The 21922-nt window shown below is 43.4% G+C and overlaps 1 long non-coding RNA gene across 1 annotated transcript; it reads right to left on the reverse strand.

Moving 5' to 3' along the window:
- Positions 1–3737: 3737 nt before the first annotated feature.
- On the reverse strand, positions 3738–11610 carry LOC140219428 (uncharacterized). Its single transcript, XR_011895713.1, has 3 exons — positions 11092–11610; positions 9884–9974; positions 3738–3984 (listed from the first exon to the last, which is right to left on the reverse strand). It is a non-coding gene; the product is annotated as an uncharacterized lncRNA (long non-coding RNA).
- Between the last annotated feature and the right edge of the window lie 10312 nt (positions 11611–21922).

The following is a 21922-nucleotide window of genomic DNA, read 5'->3' on the forward strand; positions in this document are numbered from 1 at the left end:
ATGGCAGTGTTTGCGAACGTCGTTGCGAAACCGAAGGGCACGCAAGTGCCCATTAGACCGCCAATGACTGCAGCCTGATGTATGCGGCGCCTTGATAGAACAGTGGCTGGGAGTGTGTGACGGCACGTTGACCTCCAAATAAGCCGCTTAACTTCTGAAAAATTGCGTAAGCGTGCACCGCCCCAACCCCCAGCCAACTTCTTTTTTTTTTTTGGCGCTCCCTGAAACGTGCACTTCTCTACCGGTCCACAGCGCCCCGTCTCGAATTCACGGCAGGGTTCGCCGCAATTTGGCAACAGCGATCGCATGACGTCGCATTCAACGTGAGAAACCAATATTTGCAAACCGTGGGGGCTTTCTACGGCATTTATGGTTTTATTTCTGGTCCGCACCGAGCTGAAACCGCGGCGGCGTGAAAGAAGAGGACATAACTATAGTTCGTAAAAATATCGTATACTTTAAGGACATTTCATCATGCCCTACAATATCAATCGCGCGCGTTATGTTTCCAAAATCCCTTTGTTTAAACAAAACGCTGGGCCTCTCGCCCGCACGCACAGTTTTCTGTACAGACTAGAAGTCGGGCCATGTCACTGCAGGCGTTCGGGACGGAATAACGTAATCCATGGTCTCCCTGCGCTGGCCTTTCTTTGTTTTCGTCAAAGCTGTTCAATGGCGCCTTCCCCGCGCATCGACGATATTTCTGTGCCGCAAATTCTTTTGACGTTCTCGCGGTTTATACGTCGTACCGCGAAATTCGTAGCATGCGTGCAGGCTGGTTCTATGCGTTTATATATGTCATACCTCGGAGGTAAGGATCGAGGCATGCGCTCCTTGTATTTCCGCGTGAATAACTATCGTAAACTTAGGCCGAACTAGGAGCGGATGGTTTACGCAAAGCGTAAAGGTTCTCCTAGGCCAAACTGCGGCACAACTGCACGTATCGCAGATTCGGCGAAGTATAGTATTTTCGAACTTGCCCCATTTCACTGCGTGGATCCTGACGTGGAAAGGTGGCTTGAATGTGACGCGGTTGTACCATGTGTTTATTTTAAGGCACATTATAGAAATGACCTAACAGCTAAATACGTAGATGTAGTACTAAACTCGTACCATAGCGCCAAATGATTGGTAACTCCTAAGTAACCGATGTAGTTACTGTAAGGTTCGTTAAGCTAATGAAGAGGATAAACACACTGCATCAATAAAGGCCGACTTCACAAAATCTAGTATCCTATAGTTACTTAGCTGTATATCATCGTAGCTTACATAACACGGTCTATGACTATTAAGCGAGTGTGCAAAACAAAGAAGTCAACCTAAGTCATCACCATACGTCGTCAAATGTAATCTCAGTCACAAATAGCACAGCAGAATAATTGGATGGTGTAATTTCCTACTCAGCGATTCATCTGCCGCGATCTCGAGCAACAGATTGCTGAATTATTCACATGAACGTATTCTCCGTACAAATACGCAATGTTGTACTAGGACATTTACCGAACCTCGTGTCTAAAATACTGTGTTCAAAAAGGCACAGTGCGGCTGCTGAGTTGGCTTCACAGAAAAAAGAAAGGGTAGGTCAGAAGAAAAGCGCTCAATCATTTCGTCAAGAGACAAAGAGTTGGTTTATTGTTTACAATGAGAAAACGTGTTTTTTTTTGGGGGGGGGGGAGTGAGCCCTTAATTCTAAGAACCAGGATAAAAGGCAATCAAAGTGTCAAGTTCTTGATTCAGTTTTTTCCTTTTGGAGCTCCCTTAAAGTATCCCAAATTCCAGCGTCAGCAATCCCCAACCATGTTCCCGAATGAGGCAAGCACATCCCCCACGGCTTGCTATGGCTATTATTCCAGGGCTTGGGACGGACTTTGATGTGTCGTTGGCACGATGAAAGGTCTCGAGCTTGTTGAGCATGTGCATGAGTCTTTCGCGCCATCTGAAGGCCCCCCGTTCCCCTCCACGTCCTCCTGTTCGCCTCCCATGGCGCTTGTTATTAGTGGCATCGTCTGCTGGCCTTGTCTTGTCGACGATGTTGAAGCATGTTTTGAAACTGGTGTCAGAAACTTACATGTGGTAGGAATATAGACCAAATTCGTGACACAAGGCGATGCGGCTCCGTGCCTATCGCCTACCAGTCAGGTTACTCCGCACAGTTCTAGTTCTATTGCTTACACACTTATTTTCTTAAAATATACTGCGTAATAATGAAATTAAATTTTTCTCCATAGCCGGGCGCTCATAATTACAAACAGAAAACGGCGCGTTCAGTTCATACCTGCGGCTTGTTATTGTTTTGTTCTTTTCGATATCTTTTAAAAACCGCTATGTCGCGCTGTTCACACCCACCACTTGCCCTTCGGAAAGCCTCCCAGAAACATTTTGCTTTCAATATTCCCTCCATCTTTTTACAACTAGCGACGAATATTATACTGACGTTGGCAATAATTACCAAGGTGTATGTTTTCCCGAGATGATTCTGCATAATTACAATCAGTGCGTAACTTCCAATATAGAACACACAAGATCGACAGGTGCCTCTTGTGGGACTTCTTTCCCATTACTGAGTGCTTGTGATAGTTCGCAATGTCTCCGAATACTTGACGGGAATGAGAAGCTGCCGACGACATAAAAAAAATAAGATATTTACATTCCTATCCGCGAAACCTTCCTTCATCAAAAGTTTGTTTTTCTTACATGACAGGGAAATGGGTTCACCCAATACAAAACGGCTGCAGAACGCTGCACGAAGAAGCAAGCTCGCCAAAATGTGTGGGTGTGTGTTTTTTAACACATCTTTCCACTCCACTATATCTTGTCCTGGCAAAAATTCTCACTCCATCAACCACCTGCACTCACCTGCCGCAGCTTTCAAGTAGTTTGTACTCAAGGTTCCAGCTCTTTTTTTCTGTTTGTTTATTCACAGTGAAAACTCTCCAAACACACTTTCATGCACGCTTTGAAAAGTGAGCTCGGAAAACTTTTCGTCATCCTGGAAAACTTCATATTCACGCCTTAGCCCCTCAGCGAGCCACGTACCTTTATTTTTATTTTTCGCTGTCTTCATATCCCCTTAGGCCGTCACAATATTTGTCGTCAGTGAATGTTTATTTGCTCTTCTACGCACGCTGACTCTTGGGAATTTTTGCGGGTTTCCCAATCAACGGTGTTTAAGAAAAACGCAATAAACTCACTCGCGTCCTACTTCAGTTGCATTGAACTTATGTGGCACTCTTCGCACGGACTTCCATATCCCCGCATTAGCACACTGTAAAATAATTTACACCCCTAAGGGTTTTTTTGAGTGTCTATAACTAACCCCCTAGCACCCTAGAAAAAGCTGGGTTTTATACGCAATTACACCCTTATGATGGTTATTCTATATTCCAATAACACCCTATCCCTTGAGGGTGTTTTGAACAACATATTACCCTTCGACCCATGGGGTGTAAGGGTGTGATCAGGAATATATTACCCCTTCACCTATCGGGTGTAATGAGCAATATAATAGCCCTTGCTATAAGGGTGTTGAAGTACGGCATGTTGAAGCGCGTACACATGCACTTCATTGTTTGTTTCGTAAGTCTACAGTCAGGCTAACACACAGAAATGTTATGTACGGTGTGCATACAATAGGTAATGTGTTTCCAAATGCATGGCATAGAAACTTTGAAGAAAACACATAATCACGTGTGAGTGTTCTGCGTGAAATAATCCATTTACCACAGATACAGGAAGAGTGACTGCATGGAGGGTCATTTATTCTAGCCACCTGTACAATATTTAGAGCTTGCACTACGCCTTGTAGGTGGTGACAAGTCTTGTGGTCGTTCTACACTGAAGAACAGTCTTATTCAAACCAATGTTCCAGGGCACAGGCGAGGCTGGTGATGCCTTTGTGTAGCTCCATTCCAATGTCCTAAGGCGAGCCATCATAGATGAAGCCATTTCTTCATTGATCGCTGTAGCCATCTGCTTGTTTTCTACCTGCAAAATGATTTGTTGCAATTTAATGTCAGGAAAAGTACACGAAACATGACAAGCAGCGCTTCCCTGCATCATTCACTTAAATATTTCAAGATCACATGAAGACCAGGATAAAGAAAACAAGCACAGATGGTGCTTACTTCCAAGAAATCGTTATTTCGAAAGAATAAGGCATTTATTCTGCCACATCATGAATGTAGGAGAGAGAGGCTACACAATTATATGAGGGCAATTCAGAAATTACTGCCTCCAAGCCCACTACTTTGCCAATATTACTGCAAACATTTTGAACTCTTTATCATTGATGCGCTTATGTTCATGCTATCGAATGTCGCCTCACCATCCTATCTCTTCTCGTTCCAGAGTAATCGAGCAATTCATGGCATCCAGTGGTGAAGTCCAGTTGAAACAGCAGGCTGTAATTGAATTTCTGACTGCGGAAGGTTGTGCGCATATCAACATTCATCGCCATCTGACTGCAGTTTACGGGGATGCCTGTGTTGACGTCAGCACTGTGCAGAGGTGGGCAAGGACTGTGAAAGACCAAAATCCTGCCGCATCAAATCTCCAGGATCAGCACCGAAATAGACGGCCCACAATGGCTTCTGATGAGGGTCATGAACATCAGGCAGATAAGTTGACTCAGGGCAATCGCAGGATCAAGCAACACCAGATTGCAACAACACTCGCCATTTCCATTGGCTCAGTGAACCACATCATTAAAGACCTGCGTTACAAGAAGACTTGCGTTTGTTGGGTGCCACGGCAACTGAAGACTGACATGAAAAAGTTCAAGAATAGCCAACAAGTTAAAATCTTCTTGTAACCCAGGAGTTTCTTAATTATCTGGTTCACTGAACCAATGGAAATGGCGAGTATTTTTGCAATCTGGTGTTGCTTGATCCTGCGATTGACCCCATTCAACTCGTCTGCCTGATGTTGATGATCCTCATCAGAAGCCGTTGCAGGCAGTCCAGTTCGGTGCTGATCCTGGACGTTTGATGCGGCTGGATTTTGATGTTTCACAGTCCTTGCCCACCTCCGCACAATGCTGACTTCAACACAGGCATCCCCGTAAACTGCTTTCAGATGGCAATGAATGTTGAAGGGCGTAGAACCTTCCGCAGTGAGAAATTCAATTACAGCCCGCTGTTTCAAGTGGACATCATCACTGGATACCATGCATTGATCGATTACTTTGGAACGCGAAGAGATAGGAAGATGGGGCAAGTGACATTCTATAGCATAAACATCAGTGCATTAATGATAAAGAGCCAAAATGTTTGCAGTACTCCTGGCAAAGTAGTGTGTTTGGAGACATTATTTCCTTAACCGCCCTCATATTACAGCAATAACGGTGGGCAGTTTGTTTTTGTGTGTGACATCTGACCCAAAACTACAATTTGGAATGTGCACAAATAAAGATGCTCGTGTTGAGTCCAATAAATTGCTTACAAATATATCAATCCTTTCTTATGCAATAAGTTTACAATGAGAAGCCACATCATCTCACTGCAACTTTTCCCTACAAGCAAGTTATATTGAAAATAAGGTGCAGCCATATGCTTCGCTATGCATTGCAGGGTAACCATCAAGAGGTACTTTGACATTAATGCCTTGTTCCCAAAACCAATAGTGTAAATGCCAACCATTATTTCACAGGAGGTGGTGGCCACAATGCAAAAACAAATTCGCAGGGTTTACGTGCCTAAACAATGACCTTACGTTCATCGGTTAGTATAACACATGGCATTGTTGTTTTGCCTGCCTCCTCAGGAATATACATTATTTATGGGAGTAGAAATCAGCATTTTCACAGAAGCTTGCTCCTTTAACAAGAGACACAAACGATGCTGTTCTTCAGATTTCCCAGGCAAACAATGCAAGCATCACTATACTCACTATCACAAACAATGCAAGCATCACTGTACTAAGCATCACTAAGCTGACCTTTATTTTTTTTCTTAATCTATGACCTACACAGTGGCTGGTAACAACCCCTCTCTCAGAACTATTTGGCATCTCTACTAGAAGCCCTACCTACACTTTTTAACATCATCTTAGACATCTCCACTAAGCAAGCACATAATCCTGCTGGTATTTTTTATTACAGAGGTTTTCACTAAAGATCTTCCAAGCAAGAACTTTTTAGCATCTGATCATTTAGATGCTTTGAACTGGAACAACACAGTGAATGCATCATGCTTAACAGAAGTTTAGCTATTTTAATCAAAGCACAGTTAAAGCCTTTCATGTATGAAGTTTGTCATCTGCTTTCACTTGATCTTGCTGGTTATATGATTGTGAGTTACACTAAGATCAAACATTCTAATGGCCAACATCTTTCATCTGTGAAGCGCAGAAAACTTTAGTGCACTTGTCAGTGTTGTTACGGCATTCTTAAATGTGATGATTAGGCTGCTGGCTGTTTAGCACTGTAGTGGCATTGTACAGGGTGATCATTTTTAAGTTTTATGGAATTTTTAAAAATTTCCTGTGGCAGATGGCATAATTCTTGTCCTTGAGCTAGATTAATTGAAGAGGTGGACATCACTAGCATAAGAAATCGAAACACATGTCCGACTAATTAAAAAAAATTCACTATTTACTTTGTCACTAATTATTTTACTGCACATATTGCAATTTACGAACTGTAGCCAGTGAGCTTGGAAGACGTGTGCACTTGAACTTCCAGGATGACACCAGTTTAGGAATAATTCCCTGATAAAGAACACTACACAAGGGTGTTCCAGTTACTTTTGTGCATCAGTGCATAAAAGCACATTTTGTTAAAAAAGTAAGTGGAACAACAGTGCATTTTTACGGCAAGTTTGATGGTACATATCTCCAAACTGGCGTCATTCTGGAAATCAATTCCAGAGTGGATGCATCTTGTAATCTCACTGGCTATGATTCGTAAATTACAATATGTGCTTCATATATGTGGTGGCACTGGCAAACACTCCTAGAGTTCTACTAGGAAACATAAATACCGAAGAAAGTGGATGGGGAAAAGGCACCTGTTGTAGTTCAATTGGTAAAGCATCGCACGCGTAATGCGAAGACGTGGGTTCGTTCCCCACCTGTGGCAAGTTGTTTTTTCATCCACTTTCATTTTCAGTAATTTATAATTTCTTTATTTCATTTACTAATCACAAGTAATTTACCCTAAGTTGTCCTTGGTGTTAGTGTTTGCTGGCTTCTTAGGATAAGATTAATAAACATCGGCCCCTCGGTTAAGCCACTTTCTTTTTGTTTATATGTGCCATGAAGTAATTAATTGAAAAGCTAATTAATAGATTTTCGTTAATTAGTTGAACATGTGTTTCGATTTCTCGTGCAAGATATGTCTGCCTGTTTGAATATTCCTGCTCAAGGACTAGAATTATGCTATATGCAACAGGTTATACTTAAAAATTCCAAAAAACTTAAAATCATCACCCTGTATAAAGACACTGTGAATTTTAAAACAAGCTTCAGTGAACCTTACTGAATTAGCAAATGGCCAGTGTAACTAGCATGATTATCCTGGAAATCTTTTGTAGCTTATAAGCATAGAGCATTTCACTTACACATTTAGGAATGCGAAATTTTCTTGAAATCAGCCCTTTCTTTTTAACAGCTAGCATCCCTGCCAGTTTGGTTAGACATAATGTTGCATGACTTCAATAGTACTGCAAAATCAGATTTTCTTTCTGCTCCCAGTGTCTAGTGATATATCTTTACCAGTGCCCTAAGCAGCTGAGATAACTAATGTTCCTGCAGGTAAATATCAGAAAACATTGCGATAACTGCCAAGTAAATGCAATCGTGCGTCTTGTTTACAATACAGCATGTGCTCTACCTCCTGCCAGGTTTGTTCTCCATATCAGGCCAGCATGCAACTTGTACAAGAGGCACCTTTCGCATGCATGAAGATATTTTATGAGGTTATGGTGGTGTCAAAATATGACATCAACCATAATGCCTTAAACTATTATATGAAACACTTGTAGAAAGATAGAAAAGGCACCAATCTTGAATTTATCACGTTCGGTTTACAGTACCATAGTAGAAATGGCTCAACTAGTACAGGTACGCAAACGGGCTAGTTGGTATTGGTCAATGACGTTCGACAATGTGAACTCGACAAAGGATGGAGAATGAGGTGATAGCATTTGTCTCCATTTCTCGCCACTTTCGACGTCCTCTGTACAAGTCCGCACTGTTGAACATCATGGGTCAACTAGTACAGCCTGAAAAAAATGTCATGAAAGGAAACTTGGCTCTCAACCTCGACAATTCTGCCTGTCAGGTATTATGGTTTCTTCAGAACTTATTTCTTTATAAAAAGTCATGCCCATCAAGTAAAGCTTACTGAAAGAAATGAAGAACAACATCAACAACTCTCAAGGCACATGCATCAAAGGAGTTAGAGCATCATACACATTACCTTTAAGTGCAAAAGTATTGTTTTTCTTAGGCAAACTGCATTTCTAGTTTCTTAAAGCCTATATATTCATTTGTCACAGCTATGGGAAAATCACAAGGTGGAAAAAGATGTGTTGGTGCAATTTCAACATTTATGTACAACAACAAAAGGTAAAGCACAGGAAGTCTCACTGCTCCTCTGTCTAAATGACACTCAGTTTCATTTGTCATGTCCACTCCCATCCTGATGGCAGCAGAAACAGGAAGAGAGCAGCGTGGTTCAGAAAGCAGACGAAGGTGCTGATATCCTAGCTGACATAACGAGTAAAGAAGGGAGCTGGTCAGGCCATGTAGTGCAGACTTCAGACATCGTTAACTAGCGCGAAAAAAACAACGGACTACAGCTAGAAGCACACACGACAGAGCTCTAGGCTTCAACTGAAATTTTGGCTACACAGAAACATAGGATCCAGGGGATGTGACCTCGACGGATGGAAGCAACATTCATCTCTCCCTTTCCCTGTCTGACAAAGGAGGTATCGGAGCAAATTGATGGATAGGTTCATTTCGAGATACAAACACTCTTTTCGGTGAGAGCCAGGGAAGGGGTGCTTACACACCTATCACCCACTTTTTGATGCAAAGTGCTTCGAATATTTTCATGTCGACCTGCCTCTAGAGCCGCATGGGCAGATGAGCACTTTGAAACTGCTCAGTGCATGAGCACCTACAGCAATGATTGGCCAGATGGCCACCAGCCACTGACAGCTGCCCTATCTTGGTTCCCCGAAGCAGTCTTTTAAACACCGACCTGCTTGACTTGAGGGAACACAGGGCTGCTTTCAGTGCCTTAGTGGCTAGTGGCCACCTGGCCAATTATCGCCATACATGCTCATGCACCGAGCAGTTTCAAAGCAATCGTGCGCTCAGGCAGCTCCAGAAGCAGGTTCATAGGGAAATATACGAACCACTTTGCATAAAGAAAGTGGGGAACAGGTGTGTGAGCAGCCGTCCTTGGCTCTTACCAAGAGTGTTCGTATGTGAAATTAACCTGTTCATCAATTTGTTCCGATAGCTCCTGTGGTTTCCAACAGTCGACATTCTGTGCATCCCATGTTTCTGTGCAGCAAAAATTTCAGTTGAAGTCTCGAGTTCTGTCTTATGTGCTTCTTCATGTTGTCGTCTTTTTCACGCTAGATATTGATGTCTCAAATCTGCAATGAGCACCAACTAGCCCAAGTGCCTTCTTCAACCATGTAATGCATAGGGCAGATAACCGGTGGCACATTCGAGTTACAGAACTGATGCCAAGGGAAGAGAAGGGTAGTCAAGGACGGTAGAGAATTAGACTGAATGATGAAGTCGGGAAATTTGCAGGCTTCACTTCGAATCAGCTAGCGCAAGACAGAGGTAATTGGAGCTCACTGGGAGAGGTCTTCATCCTCCAGTGGAAAAAATATGTAGGCCAATTGTGATGAAAAAAGTATACCTGTCGGCTCAGACACCTTCACTGTCTTTTGAGCAATGTGTAGGCCCAAGACAATCGGCCGGTTCCCATGCAATTGCTTCATGCTGACTAACTGCATGGGCACAAGAAAACAACTCACCATTAATACCACCCGAGATTGACCACTTAATAAAAGAACCTCTCAAACCTGCAAACACAATTAAGCATTTACCAGCTTAATACATACATATATACAAGCCAAGAATAGTTACAATAACCATACGCTTTATAACTAGACATTAGAATAAGGTAGTGAAACGTAGAATAGCCGTAGGATGTTCAGTGCAGTTCATTTCAGAAATACTGTCGACCACTGACAGGACGCCTTAGGCAGGGTTCAGTCGTACAACAAGAAAACAAATAGTAGTAGTAATAAGCATGCGTGCGTGAAATCAAAAAACGAGTTCAAGGTCGAGAAAAAAATGATTAGGCTCGATGTACTTATTTACACAAAGATAAATTCATAAACAAATAGCGCAACCACGCGTTCATCCGCAACGGCACGAAAGCTTCTAGAACAAACGAGTACAACTGAAAACGAAGGATAACCACATAGCCGGGATGGTTGTGGTTCTTTTGTATTAGTTCTAGCGATGAAAGCACAAGCATTGCAAGCTACCTGCGTCATTACCTACCACGTGACCTGGGACAAAAAATAAAAACAAAACGAGTGCAAGTACACAAGCGACATTTAATACGGTTGTCACACTGCACACTTTTGGCCGCGATCGATCCTGACTGGGATCGAATTTCTGGTCACGTTTGGCTTCCTTGCTGAATCTGCGGACGGGAGCCAATCGCGGTCGAAAATTTCGATCCGGAACAGGCTCAATCGTGATCGAAAGTGGCCGTGTGACACCGGTATAAGTATGCGCCCATCTTTAGCAACAGAATGAATTAGCCAAACCAAAGTATTATTTACCTGCCTGCGCCGTATACTGACGCGTAGCAGTACTTAATTCTCTACAACTCAATGTGCTGTCACAATTAGTTGAGGACACACGAACAATGAAACATCCGATATATTTTCATTTCTTTTTCACGTTCGGTGCCCGTAGGCTCCGCCTGAAGTACACATACTACACTCGCATCCAACACACCTTGTGCTGTCCTTTAAAGAAATTACGCGAAAATTACTACCACAATGACGCACCATAAAAACGCGACGCTGAATGTGACCACGTACGTACCTTTTATATGAGCCGTCCATGCGCCTTGCAAAAGGCCCTCGGTTTAAAGGCGGAGCGCTGTCACGATGTACACTCTGGGCACGCCATTTCGTTTACGTAGTGGATGGACGATGTTGACGATGGATTCCGCCGAAAAAAAAAGTCCACTTCATCACTGGTCAGGCCGAATGGAAGATGTTTTCTCGTTGGCCACGAATGACGGCCGTCGTAGGCATAGTAAACACACTGTCACAAAGAAACACCGATGTCGTAGGCCGCTACTGCCTTTCTTTCTCACGCATAATCGCGTCGCCTTCAGTCCGGATGCTCCCTTCGCGTCGATGAGCACAAAAGTACACGAAAACAACGAGGTGGTGCAACCTAAACGTAGCGAAAAACAATCTAATTACTCACAACTTCAAGACTGTCACGGAGAACACACACATGTGCACCCGGCGGCCCGCCGCGAGACTCAGCAGCGATCGCGGCGACACCCGTCGGTGGAAGTTATTTCAATTTCGGTTTCGTTTTCAAGGCATAAATACATATATTATTTTAAACTACGTGCGTATATTACTTTCGAGGCTATTTATTTTACGCTACCTCTAAGCAATTATTATTATTATTATTATTATTATTATTATTATTATTATTATTATTATTATTATTATTATTATTATAAACAACAGAGGCAAATCCCACGCACTGTGGGAATCGACATAAGCGCAGCTTGCTGTTCTATTTGCGTTCACTGACGATATTTGGCGATGATGTTGACGGCCTACCACAGTCGTGATGTGATGTTGAATGTTATAATACAGAAAGACGTGCTTGCTCGAGGCGCTGTTGCACGCCATTTTTCGTAGCTTACGTGAAAGTTAACGCTCTAATTCCCTTACACGAGCGCATCGCATCGGGGCTGAAGCGTTGATTTGCCGAACAGCCATTTGCGTGTTGTCGTCTTGACGCTGCGGTGCTTTAGTGCGGCTTTGCGTCTCTGAATGCCCTGAGTCAGTGATCCACGTGCACAAAACTGCGCGGTGCTTACTTTTTAGAAATAGCAGAAACGTGCCCTTTCATACCTTGAAGTAAAATTATTACTGTTTGCCCGCAACTGTTGCCATGTTTAGTAGTAGTGCTCCTTTTATTGAGGAGACCCCAAACGAAGCATGCTTTGTGTTTGTAGAATATGAGACCGGGCTAGTTGGTATTCCATGCTGAAGTGACTAGCGCTGGAGGGGACACGGGGCACAAAAGGGCGACCACGGCGACAGCGCCCTTACCTTCTCCGGCGATCATCCCATGTATGCGAGCTGCCACGGCGAAAAGTGGCATTATTTACCCAGTTCGTCTGGGTGTTGGCTTTAAACATTCTCTTGTCTCGTCGTTAGTCTTCCAGATGGCATTGTGTCGATGACCAGGGTGTTTCAGTGGGCATTATGACGGCCAAAGGGGTCCAGAGAGTATTGTAGCGATGCCCACAAAGTTCTCGCTAAAAGGGCTCGCACACGCCTTCCCCGAGTCCCTCTCATGTACATTATGCACGCTCTAAAACCACCCACCGCCGCGGCTGGCAAGGCAGTGACAGCAGCAGCAGCAGAATTGGAAATTATAAGGGAGGAGGCATAGAAAGCTTCGCTTTAAAATCTAGCAGAACGCCTCTGTGCACACTGTAACCTGTCATCCAGAGCTCTGGTGTTTTGGCAGAGTTCAATTTCATTCTACAAAGTATTTCCCGTATTCAGCATGTGCACCTGTCCTACCCGTCTCGCGAGGGGAGACGGGCGAGTCTCGCGCAGGTCTGCATATGCCAAGACATCTCGAACGTACTTTGCAGGTGGGCAATCGCGCGCACACTTGAAAAATGCCTCGCCACTGTTCCGTGAACAAAGATGGGTCTGCAAATGGCCCGCCAATTTCTGGAATCTCATTCTATCTATAATGATTGGCTTAATGTCCTATCCATGCAGGCAATAATACTGTCTCCAATTTGGGAGGGGAAATATTTGAGTAAATAGCGCTGTTAGTCGGTGTGGCAAATACTGTATGCATCGCAAATTGTACGTTGGTTCTCTATACTTTCTCACATTTCCCTCCCTTTCTTTTTCAGCACTCTGTTCTGGCAGCTGTTTGTAAGCCAGTAGAACTTTCCTTTCCTATACAACTACAATCTTAATAGTTTCTTTTTGTACAGCCAGCTTGGTAAATTGACGCAGACGCGAAGCCATGAGCGTTTTGCACGGCTCTTTCTGTAGAGGCTGCTTGATCAAAGCATTGTGGTGGGTGAGAAGGCTCAAGTTTGCCTACGAAGCTACCTTGTTTTTAAAAACGTCAGAGAAGCAGAACGAATTGGGGTTATTGATTCCGCGAAAGAATCTCAGGTGGGGTCAAATCTTCCCGAATCGGCGTATCTTTTGTCCGAGTATGGTTCGTCGCCCCCTTTTCTGCCTGTTTCGTTGTGCTTGAAAGAAACCTAGACGACCGCATTGCTTTGGAGCAATTGTGGCGCGTCCACCTGCATGCTGTCACGTGGCCTATTCATTTTGCTGGATTGCTGGCGTCCCACAAGCAAGAGCTGCACTTGTTCTGCCTTGCTGAAAACGTTTTGAACATTTTTCTTTTTGGTTAAATATTCAATGCTAAAAAAAGTATGTGCGCGCTTTTGGATTCCGCGGAATTTGTGCGTGACGAGATTTGAGAACTGTGTGCCACCTAGCCCACTATGACATAATAGTAGTGCTTCAGCAACAGGTTTTTCGCAGGACATATTTAAAATGGCTCATCAAAACAGACAGTGAAACGGTGGGGAACCCTCTTCAGGCGTTTTGCCGGCATTGAAAGTCCGACATGTCTCGGGGGGAAGGGGTTGGGGTAGGGGAGGGCCCGCTTCTGGATCCGCCACTGGTTTGTAGTGCCGTGGGACACGCTGTCTCTTTGTACAACTGTATGTTTGTGAATGTAATAAAAATAAACAAAAACACCCTTGCACCCACCCCCAATATTCTTAGTCAGTGCACCCTTTTGGTGGGTAAAAGGGTGTTATGACATCTAGAACTGCCCCACGCTTCGCAAGAAGTCATGATGATGGGATATTTCTAGAATGAAAACACCCTTCGAGGGTGTTATGACTCGCAATTCTCACCATCAAGGGTGTAAATTATTTTACTGTGCATTTGACTTTCTTGATAAAGTGCTGCGCATACCCCCCACGGTTTTTTAGTGGCTCTGATGTTGGGCTGCTAAGCACGAGGCCACGGGATTGAATCCCGGCCCCGGCGGTCGCATCTCGATGGCGGCGAAATGCGAAAACTCCCGCGTACTTAGGTTTAGGTTCACGTTAAAGAACCCCAGGTGGTCCAAATTTCCAGAGTCCCCCCTATACGGCGCTCCTCCTAATCATATCGTGTATTCGGCGCGTAAAACTTCACAATTTAAATAGCTTCGTATTTTCGCCTGTTGGTATTTCTCACCACTGCCCGTCGTGAAAACCCAGTGCTGTTGTATTCCCACGCCACGTATCCTCTACTGCCTGATCCGAGAATATTACCAAGTTAACTAATACTTTATTAGAGACTCCACACCGAAGCTGTAGCACAGTTACCTTCTTCGCCATTTTGCTGTCGCAGAATTGGTAACTGGGCGGCTACGACGTTCACCGGCGAGGAACAGGTTGGAGATTCTACTCGCGGCTGCAGGGCAGGCATTTCTCACTGAACTTATTTAATACACTCATAAACTCTGATTTGTGTTAAGGTTTAGGGGCACCGGAAGGTCAGAAATAATCTTCAGCCCTTCACAACACCACCGCTGATGTCATCAGTGTTGTTTCAGAATGTTAAATTTCACGTATCGGCCAACGAATCTACCAATCAGTTTTGCAGCCTTCCCCTTAATAAAGCTTGCGCAGAAACATTCGCTGCCTATGGTGTTAGGCTGCTGAGCACGAGGCCGCGGGATCGAATCCCGGCTATGGCGGCCACATTTCCATGGAGGCGAAATGCGAAAACACCCGTGTACTTAGATTTAGGTGCACGTTAAAGATCCCCAGGTGGTCGAAATTCCCGGAGTCCTCCACTACGGCGTGCCTCATAATCAAAAGTGGTTTTGGCACGTTAAACCCCATAACTTAAACATTCACTGCCCTGTAGACGAAATCGCTTAACGCATGTGGGACATTGAGATGTCCATTCCTTGATGCTCGATGCAGTACCGTTAGTCGGGCGTGAGGCCGCTATAGCAATCAAACGGTCTGCCCGCCTAGTTTGTTCTATCACATGAGGTTTAACTTTGTTAATGTATATTGCAACATTTGTGAAGCAACTGCTCTTTCATGGTTAACGCTCACCACTTTCGTCTTCTATGGCCGATCAAAAGGTCGGGGTTGATGTTTTTTCAAGATGCCTGCAAGACCCTTTAACCATGCCGTCTTCACTTTTCAGGAGTACATTTTTCGACCCCAGTTTTTAGTGAAACTTAAAACTAAGACAGCTGAGAAGAAAAAGGCTACCGCAGGTGAACTCAATGGCGTGATCTTGAGCGACTCAGGCAAAGCGAGGACCAAACAAATCGCCCTGTTTCATTGAACTTGCAAAAGGAGACCCTATACTCAAAAAAAGAAAACTTCGACGCTACAGTTTTGTGCAAGTGCAAATTTCAGCCAATCCTAATACTGGACCTAAAGAGCTTCGTTAATGCGGCCCCAGGGCCTGTATTCAGCGAAAAGTTATTTCACTAAAATTTTGCAGGGAAAGCTGCTAATGTGATTTTTGCAGGCATTTCCGTGTGGCGGTACGTTTTCGGTATCACTCAGCAACGCAACCGACATCACATTCCCGAATTTGCGCTTTAGAACACAATTACCAATGACATTGAAATAAAAGTGGCCTTGCGTACGCCTTACACAGGTAGACAGCACCTAAGTGGCACAGTATTGCTAGCTGGTAATCAAGAATTAGTAATCAAGAATCAAGAATATATATATATATATATATATATATATATATATATATATATATATATATATATATATATATATATATATATATATATATATATATATATATATATATATCTGAAGGAAGCTTTTGTAGAAGGGAATGTCAGTTAGATGTATGGTTGGAAATATTTAAGAATTGTACTCGAGAGCATGCCATGCGGATGTCTTCATTAGCAGTGTTGGATCAGTAAACATGGCATTCTGTAGGATGATAATTTTTAGGTGTTACATAGTTTTTGAAGATTGGCTGTCACATATGGCATAATTATTGACCCTCAGGTTGATTAATCGGAGACGTGGACATTACTTGTACGAGAAATAAGAGTACATCTCCAACGACAATATAGAAAGATCACTAATTATCTTTAAATATTTATTGTACAGTACATCTTGCAATTTACGAATTGTAGCCGATGAGCCTAAATGGCGTATCCACTTGGAACGAGTTTCCAGAATGCTTCCAGTTTCGAGATGTGGGCCATCAAACTCGCTGTAAGGATGCGCTGCTGTTACACTTACTTTTTAAACAAAACGCTTTATTATTATTTACGCACAAAAGTAACTGGAACGCCTGTGTATTTTGTCCTACAGCTTCCGAAATGAAATGTCAAACTGGTGCAAGAAATTCATTTCAAGTGGATACGTCTTGCAAAGGTACCGGCAACAACTCGTAAATGCCAATATGTACCGCAAGGTCGTTAATTAAGAAGTTAATTATTGTATTTTCCGTTAATTAGGAGAATATGTGTTTCAACTTCTCGTGTTAGCGATGTCCGCCTCTGCAAATAATACAGTTCAAGGACAAGAACCATGCTGTCTGCAGCAGGCGAATTGCGAAAATTCCATAATGCGTAAAAATGACCAACCCGTATACTGCTCGACACAAGGGCGAGGGTTCGATTCCCCATAGGAGCTACGGAATTGCTATGGGAGTAGAGAGCAAAAATGCGCGTGCACTATACTCCGTTTTATACATCAGGTGCAACGCCGTGGAAGCTACGTAAGAAGTCCGGTCCCCAAAATTTATTACTCCGCGCGTTTCCGTCTATGATTCACAGCATGCCGGCGGCGTTTGCTCGCGCGAGCATGCACGTGAAGCTGCCGCGACGGGCTGCAATTAAAAAATAACGAAAAGCAAATTGATTGAGAACAACGTGTTAGCAGCCGTATAAGTACATTGGTTGTTTCTATGGGTAATGTTTTTTTTTTTTTTTTGTTGAGAACTGCGCTTATATAAAGAAAATTTTCACAAAATTCAGGTCAAGAAATGCCGAACTGTTTCTAAATGCGAATGCAGCCACTGCAAAAATATCCCTAGCCTCCACAACGTCGCACCTAATTTGTGAAAAGGAGTATGTGTACTCGTAGCATTCTATAGTGAGTCGGTCGAAAATCTCCGTGTGAAGCCAGGAAACCCCTTTCCTAATGCAGCGCGAAAGTGCACAGTTGAGGCGCATTGTGTGCATGGTGGGTAGCTGCTATCCGGCGTAAGGTGAGAAAGGACCTTCTACAAGCCCGTCCGCTTTCGCCAATATTCGTACGCCATACGTAGAACGTACGTAGGTGTTAAGCCTAAGTCAGAAATGTCTAAGCATTCATTAAACTGAGGACAGCAAGTACTATGGTACACCCTTGCACACACTCCACCAGTGTTGATAGAAGGTGACTAAAGGGGACCGAAAAACGAAAGGATGCGCCCGTCACCCAATAATTATGCAGGCACGCGAATCCATTCCTCCTCCACTGCCTATGATGGCATTCACCCGTTTTTTATGCCACACGGGACATAAGCGCAAACAAATTAAGCGGAACCTCCCTGAACTGGAACTGTTGAAGATATGCGTAGCATTATATAACGGTTGGCTCGATTCCGAATGTATATATTCGGCAGTGTATATATATGCATCTCTCCGCTCGCACTCCTCACCCAAATGTAAATAAATTACTCATACTACATTGGTAGAGCCCCTTTACACATCGTTACGATGCATAACACATTCCGCACCCCGATTACCTCTATATGATGGTACGCATATCCTCTAGTTTCTTTCAGAGATGTTCCTCCTAATTTTTTGTTCTATTTGGCAACATGTACCGACTGCATAGCTCACCGCTTTCTTTCTTGCTTCAGAAGATTGTACGTAGTTTCTCGGTTAATTTCTCAAGAAGATAGTCGGCCCTCGCTCGCTTTCGGTAGGTGAAGACAACAACCTTCTGGTAGTGTACGTGACATTTCATGTGCAGCGTTGTAAACTAGGGGCGATTTGCTATGCAGATAACGCTATTGCTCTTCATTACGCGCAAGAAAAGTGTTAATGTAGAGGCCTCCAGATTATTTTTGATCACCCGGACTTTCAGCCATATGAAATTTAAGCCATATGGAAATGCGGTCGCACTGCTGGCAAGCAAACCCGCGACCTCACATTCGCCAGCAGGATGTAATAGCCAGTGAGGAACCATGCGGTGTTTAAAGCTACTTTCTTTTAGCTCCAATCAAATCTTCGCAGACGCGAAATAAAATTTCCATGATTTCTTCCAAAGTCCGTCTACACTTCCACAAGGCGATGCTGGGGCCCTCTAAACTAAAGCTATTCCAATCTCCTGATGCCAAATTTACCTAACCACCGACGCAATCATAGTAACCCCCGGCGTTGTTTAAAAAGCCCAATTAAACGCCCTTCTCGCTTATAGGATGTTCCTTTCTTTTGCTTTCAAGGCGAATTCCTTCGTCTACATTGAGCAGTTTTTCTTATCTAATTGGCTGAGAAGTGGCGAAGAGCACGCTCAAGTGGAGCGTGCTCCACTTGAGCATGCTCCACAGTGCTCCACAGTGAAATTAGATAACTGGATGAGGAGGATGGTGCTGGCATCGGCGGTTGGTGCGATTCCTCTCTCATGGCTTGCGGTGGCTGGTCAAAAATCGCGGCGGCATGTAACGGAAGCAAAAAAAAATAAAAAATTCGCTGGAACGGACCCTCAGCAAAGTAGAGTTGGCAGAGTGACGTCGTATATACGTACTGAAAGGTTTTGATAACGCTATATTGTCGCGCAATATGTTTTACTATAAATAAACACATGCTCTCCTGCAGCACCGAGTAGCTAGCGCCACAACGATCGGCAGGCAGCCATCTTCTATTGTTCTCGGAATGGGGTACTCTGGCTATTCAGAAAAACTTTCAGTTTTGCTCGGCATAATAATGCGTCTTCAACGCGCACACGTCACTTTGCCGCAGTGAGTTTTTGCCGTTTGGTGACGTCGCGGGACAGAGAGGTAAAATGGGCGCAGCCCTAAAGCTTTGACTAATATCATTTAGTCAAATGGCGCCTTTTACGGTAATGGCGACAGAGACTTCGAATCAGAACTTATTATTTTTTTTTATTTCACTCAGTCTAATCATGCCTAATCTGTGTGGACATACCATACCAGATGGGGCGTTTTCGCGCATTCGGTGACGTCGCCTTATAGACAGGTGCAGTGGGTTGTAGTTGAAAAATTTTTTGACCAATCGTGGAGGGCTGATCGCAGAATTGGAATAGCAAACTTGGAATCGCTTTACGTTATAGTACCCCTGCTATCTTTACTTCAATGATAATAACAATAATAATAATGACTATTGTAATGGTGATAAAATTCATGTTAATAGCGCATGAATGTATGCGGGCGGCTTACGTTGAGAAATAGCTAATGAAAATTCGGCACTCATTTCCTGGTTTTCACGCTCTGAAATTATGTTAGGTAGGAATGAAGGTGATCAGACGGGCCCGCTAACGGCTAAGAGGATTCGAAGATGGAAGTTTGTTTAGTTGCGAGTGCATTAGCGGGAAACAGGAAACTGAAGCGGCTTAGGGACGATTCTCCGAACACTCTGGGGCAGAAAGAATGCTCTCTGCTTCTGCTTATCGTCCTGAACTGGTTCGCCTTCCTTTGACTTCGATCGGCTTGCAGCCTCCTTTAGTTAGTTACGCAGTGGTTAAGGTAATTCTAGTTATTAGTGGAACTCAGTCTGAATCAGTGGGTGGAGAGATAAAAAGTTATATGAGGAAATACGGAGATGTTTGCGGAAGGGTATTGTGTACTAGCCTGCTACGCCATTCTGCAAACCGAAAAACTGGAAAAACTGAATGAAGACTGACAATGAGGACGGCAAGAAACTACATGCATACGTGAGCACGGAAGTCGGCGGGTAATATAATGAATTATAATGTAGATGCAGTTTGGAGGTCGCGCAGGAAAAACTAAAATTAGGGGATAAAACTAATGCGCCTTTTTTAAGGTAACGCGTGGCAAGTCGGAATAATTTACCATTGGAACAAAGAGTAAACTTACAAAGCTGCTTTTCAGCAGTCCTGGACTATAAACTGTAATCGGTAGATTTATTGAGTTTGCGAGGCAATCAAGGTAAGAGTGACAAATGACTGAATACAATAATACAAATTATTGCATGATAACAATTCATAAGTTCAATATATGACTTACTTTATTAGAAGCAGCAGTTGGAAAAGTATTCCAGAATCATCCCAAGCTGCTGGCAATAAATTAAAATCATTTAAATGGGGATCACAGAAGGAAGAGTGGGCTAGAACTTTTCAGGTTCGGAAACTTCGTCATGAGAAGTTTGGCTGGAGTCAGTCGCTGGATTTCCCAAGGTTAGTCTAAGCCCCCGAAATATGAATGCAAACTAATTAGGCTGCCGGAGTTCATGAGCTTTGTGGAGAATTCTGCTAAAGTTGAGCAGATGTCAGGCGTGTTAGTTGTATTAGGAGCTCAAAGCATAAATAGCCCGACAGCGGCCATTCTTCGTGGCTGGCATACAATGGACTACAGAGAGTGAAGTTCTGTATACAGGGCCTAAAAGTTAAACTATCCCTAATGTTATTATGTTAAACTATCCGTCAGGCCATTCCATCTGCGCAAATGTTACTTGCACAGGTGGTGCATAGGCATTGGCGGACACTATTTTTGTGTATACTAGGGTCCGTAAGTTCAACAATAACAAATATGGGAAAACTATCTGCTTTAATTTTGCGATTATGGCATGGATATAAAAGGTGTTCCAGGAGGAGGAGGAGGAACTTTATTATTGCAGAAACCGTTGCGCGGTTTAAAGGTGTCCCAACTATCATGCACCAAGATTTAAACTATCATGCACCAAGATTTAAAAATATTCAAGTGCCAAATAGCTGTTCTGAACCAAGGTAGTGATGTACTTTGTCGCTTGCAAGAACTCAGATTACTTTGGCATTGTGTCTAATTACATAATCAGTCTTAAATATTTATTCAACTTCTCAAATATTATAATTAGGTGAGTGTCAACGAGCGAATTGTACAGCAACCTGACAAACTCCCAATACAGGTTCCTGTTGCTCAGTACGTTCCGCATAAAAGTGTTTTTGCAGGTGTGAAGGAAGCCTGCGAATACACGCGAAGGTGCCGCGCGATTTGCCGCTGCAGGCATTTTTCGCGTATTCGCGGGCTTCTATCACGCTCAAAAATTTTTTTATGTAGTACGTACTGAGCAACGCAAATCTGTATTCAGAGTTGCACTACTATTCTCTAATAGAAACTATTGATCTCATTATATTATTTTAGAACTATAATATATAATGACAACTAATAACGTGATTCGGTGGAATTAAAAGAAATGATCTGAGTACCTCCAAAGGACGGGAAAGAACATTACCTTGGTTATGTCCAGCTAAGTAGCATTTGCACATTTTTTTAAATCTTGTTGCATGATAGTTTAGACACCCAGTATATTAGGTAGATGTGTGTGTAACTGTGTATCTACTGTCCTTAATACTACGCAAGCGTAGAGTCCACCAACGAGCCGTCGCCCCCACAGGGGCGTCTGCGTC

Source organism: Dermacentor andersoni, chromosome 7 (assembly GCF_023375885.2).
Source record: "Dermacentor andersoni chromosome 7, qqDerAnde1_hic_scaffold, whole genome shotgun sequence".
In the NCBI taxonomy this organism is placed as follows: Eukaryota; Metazoa; Arthropoda; class Arachnida; order Ixodida; family Ixodidae; genus Dermacentor; species Dermacentor andersoni.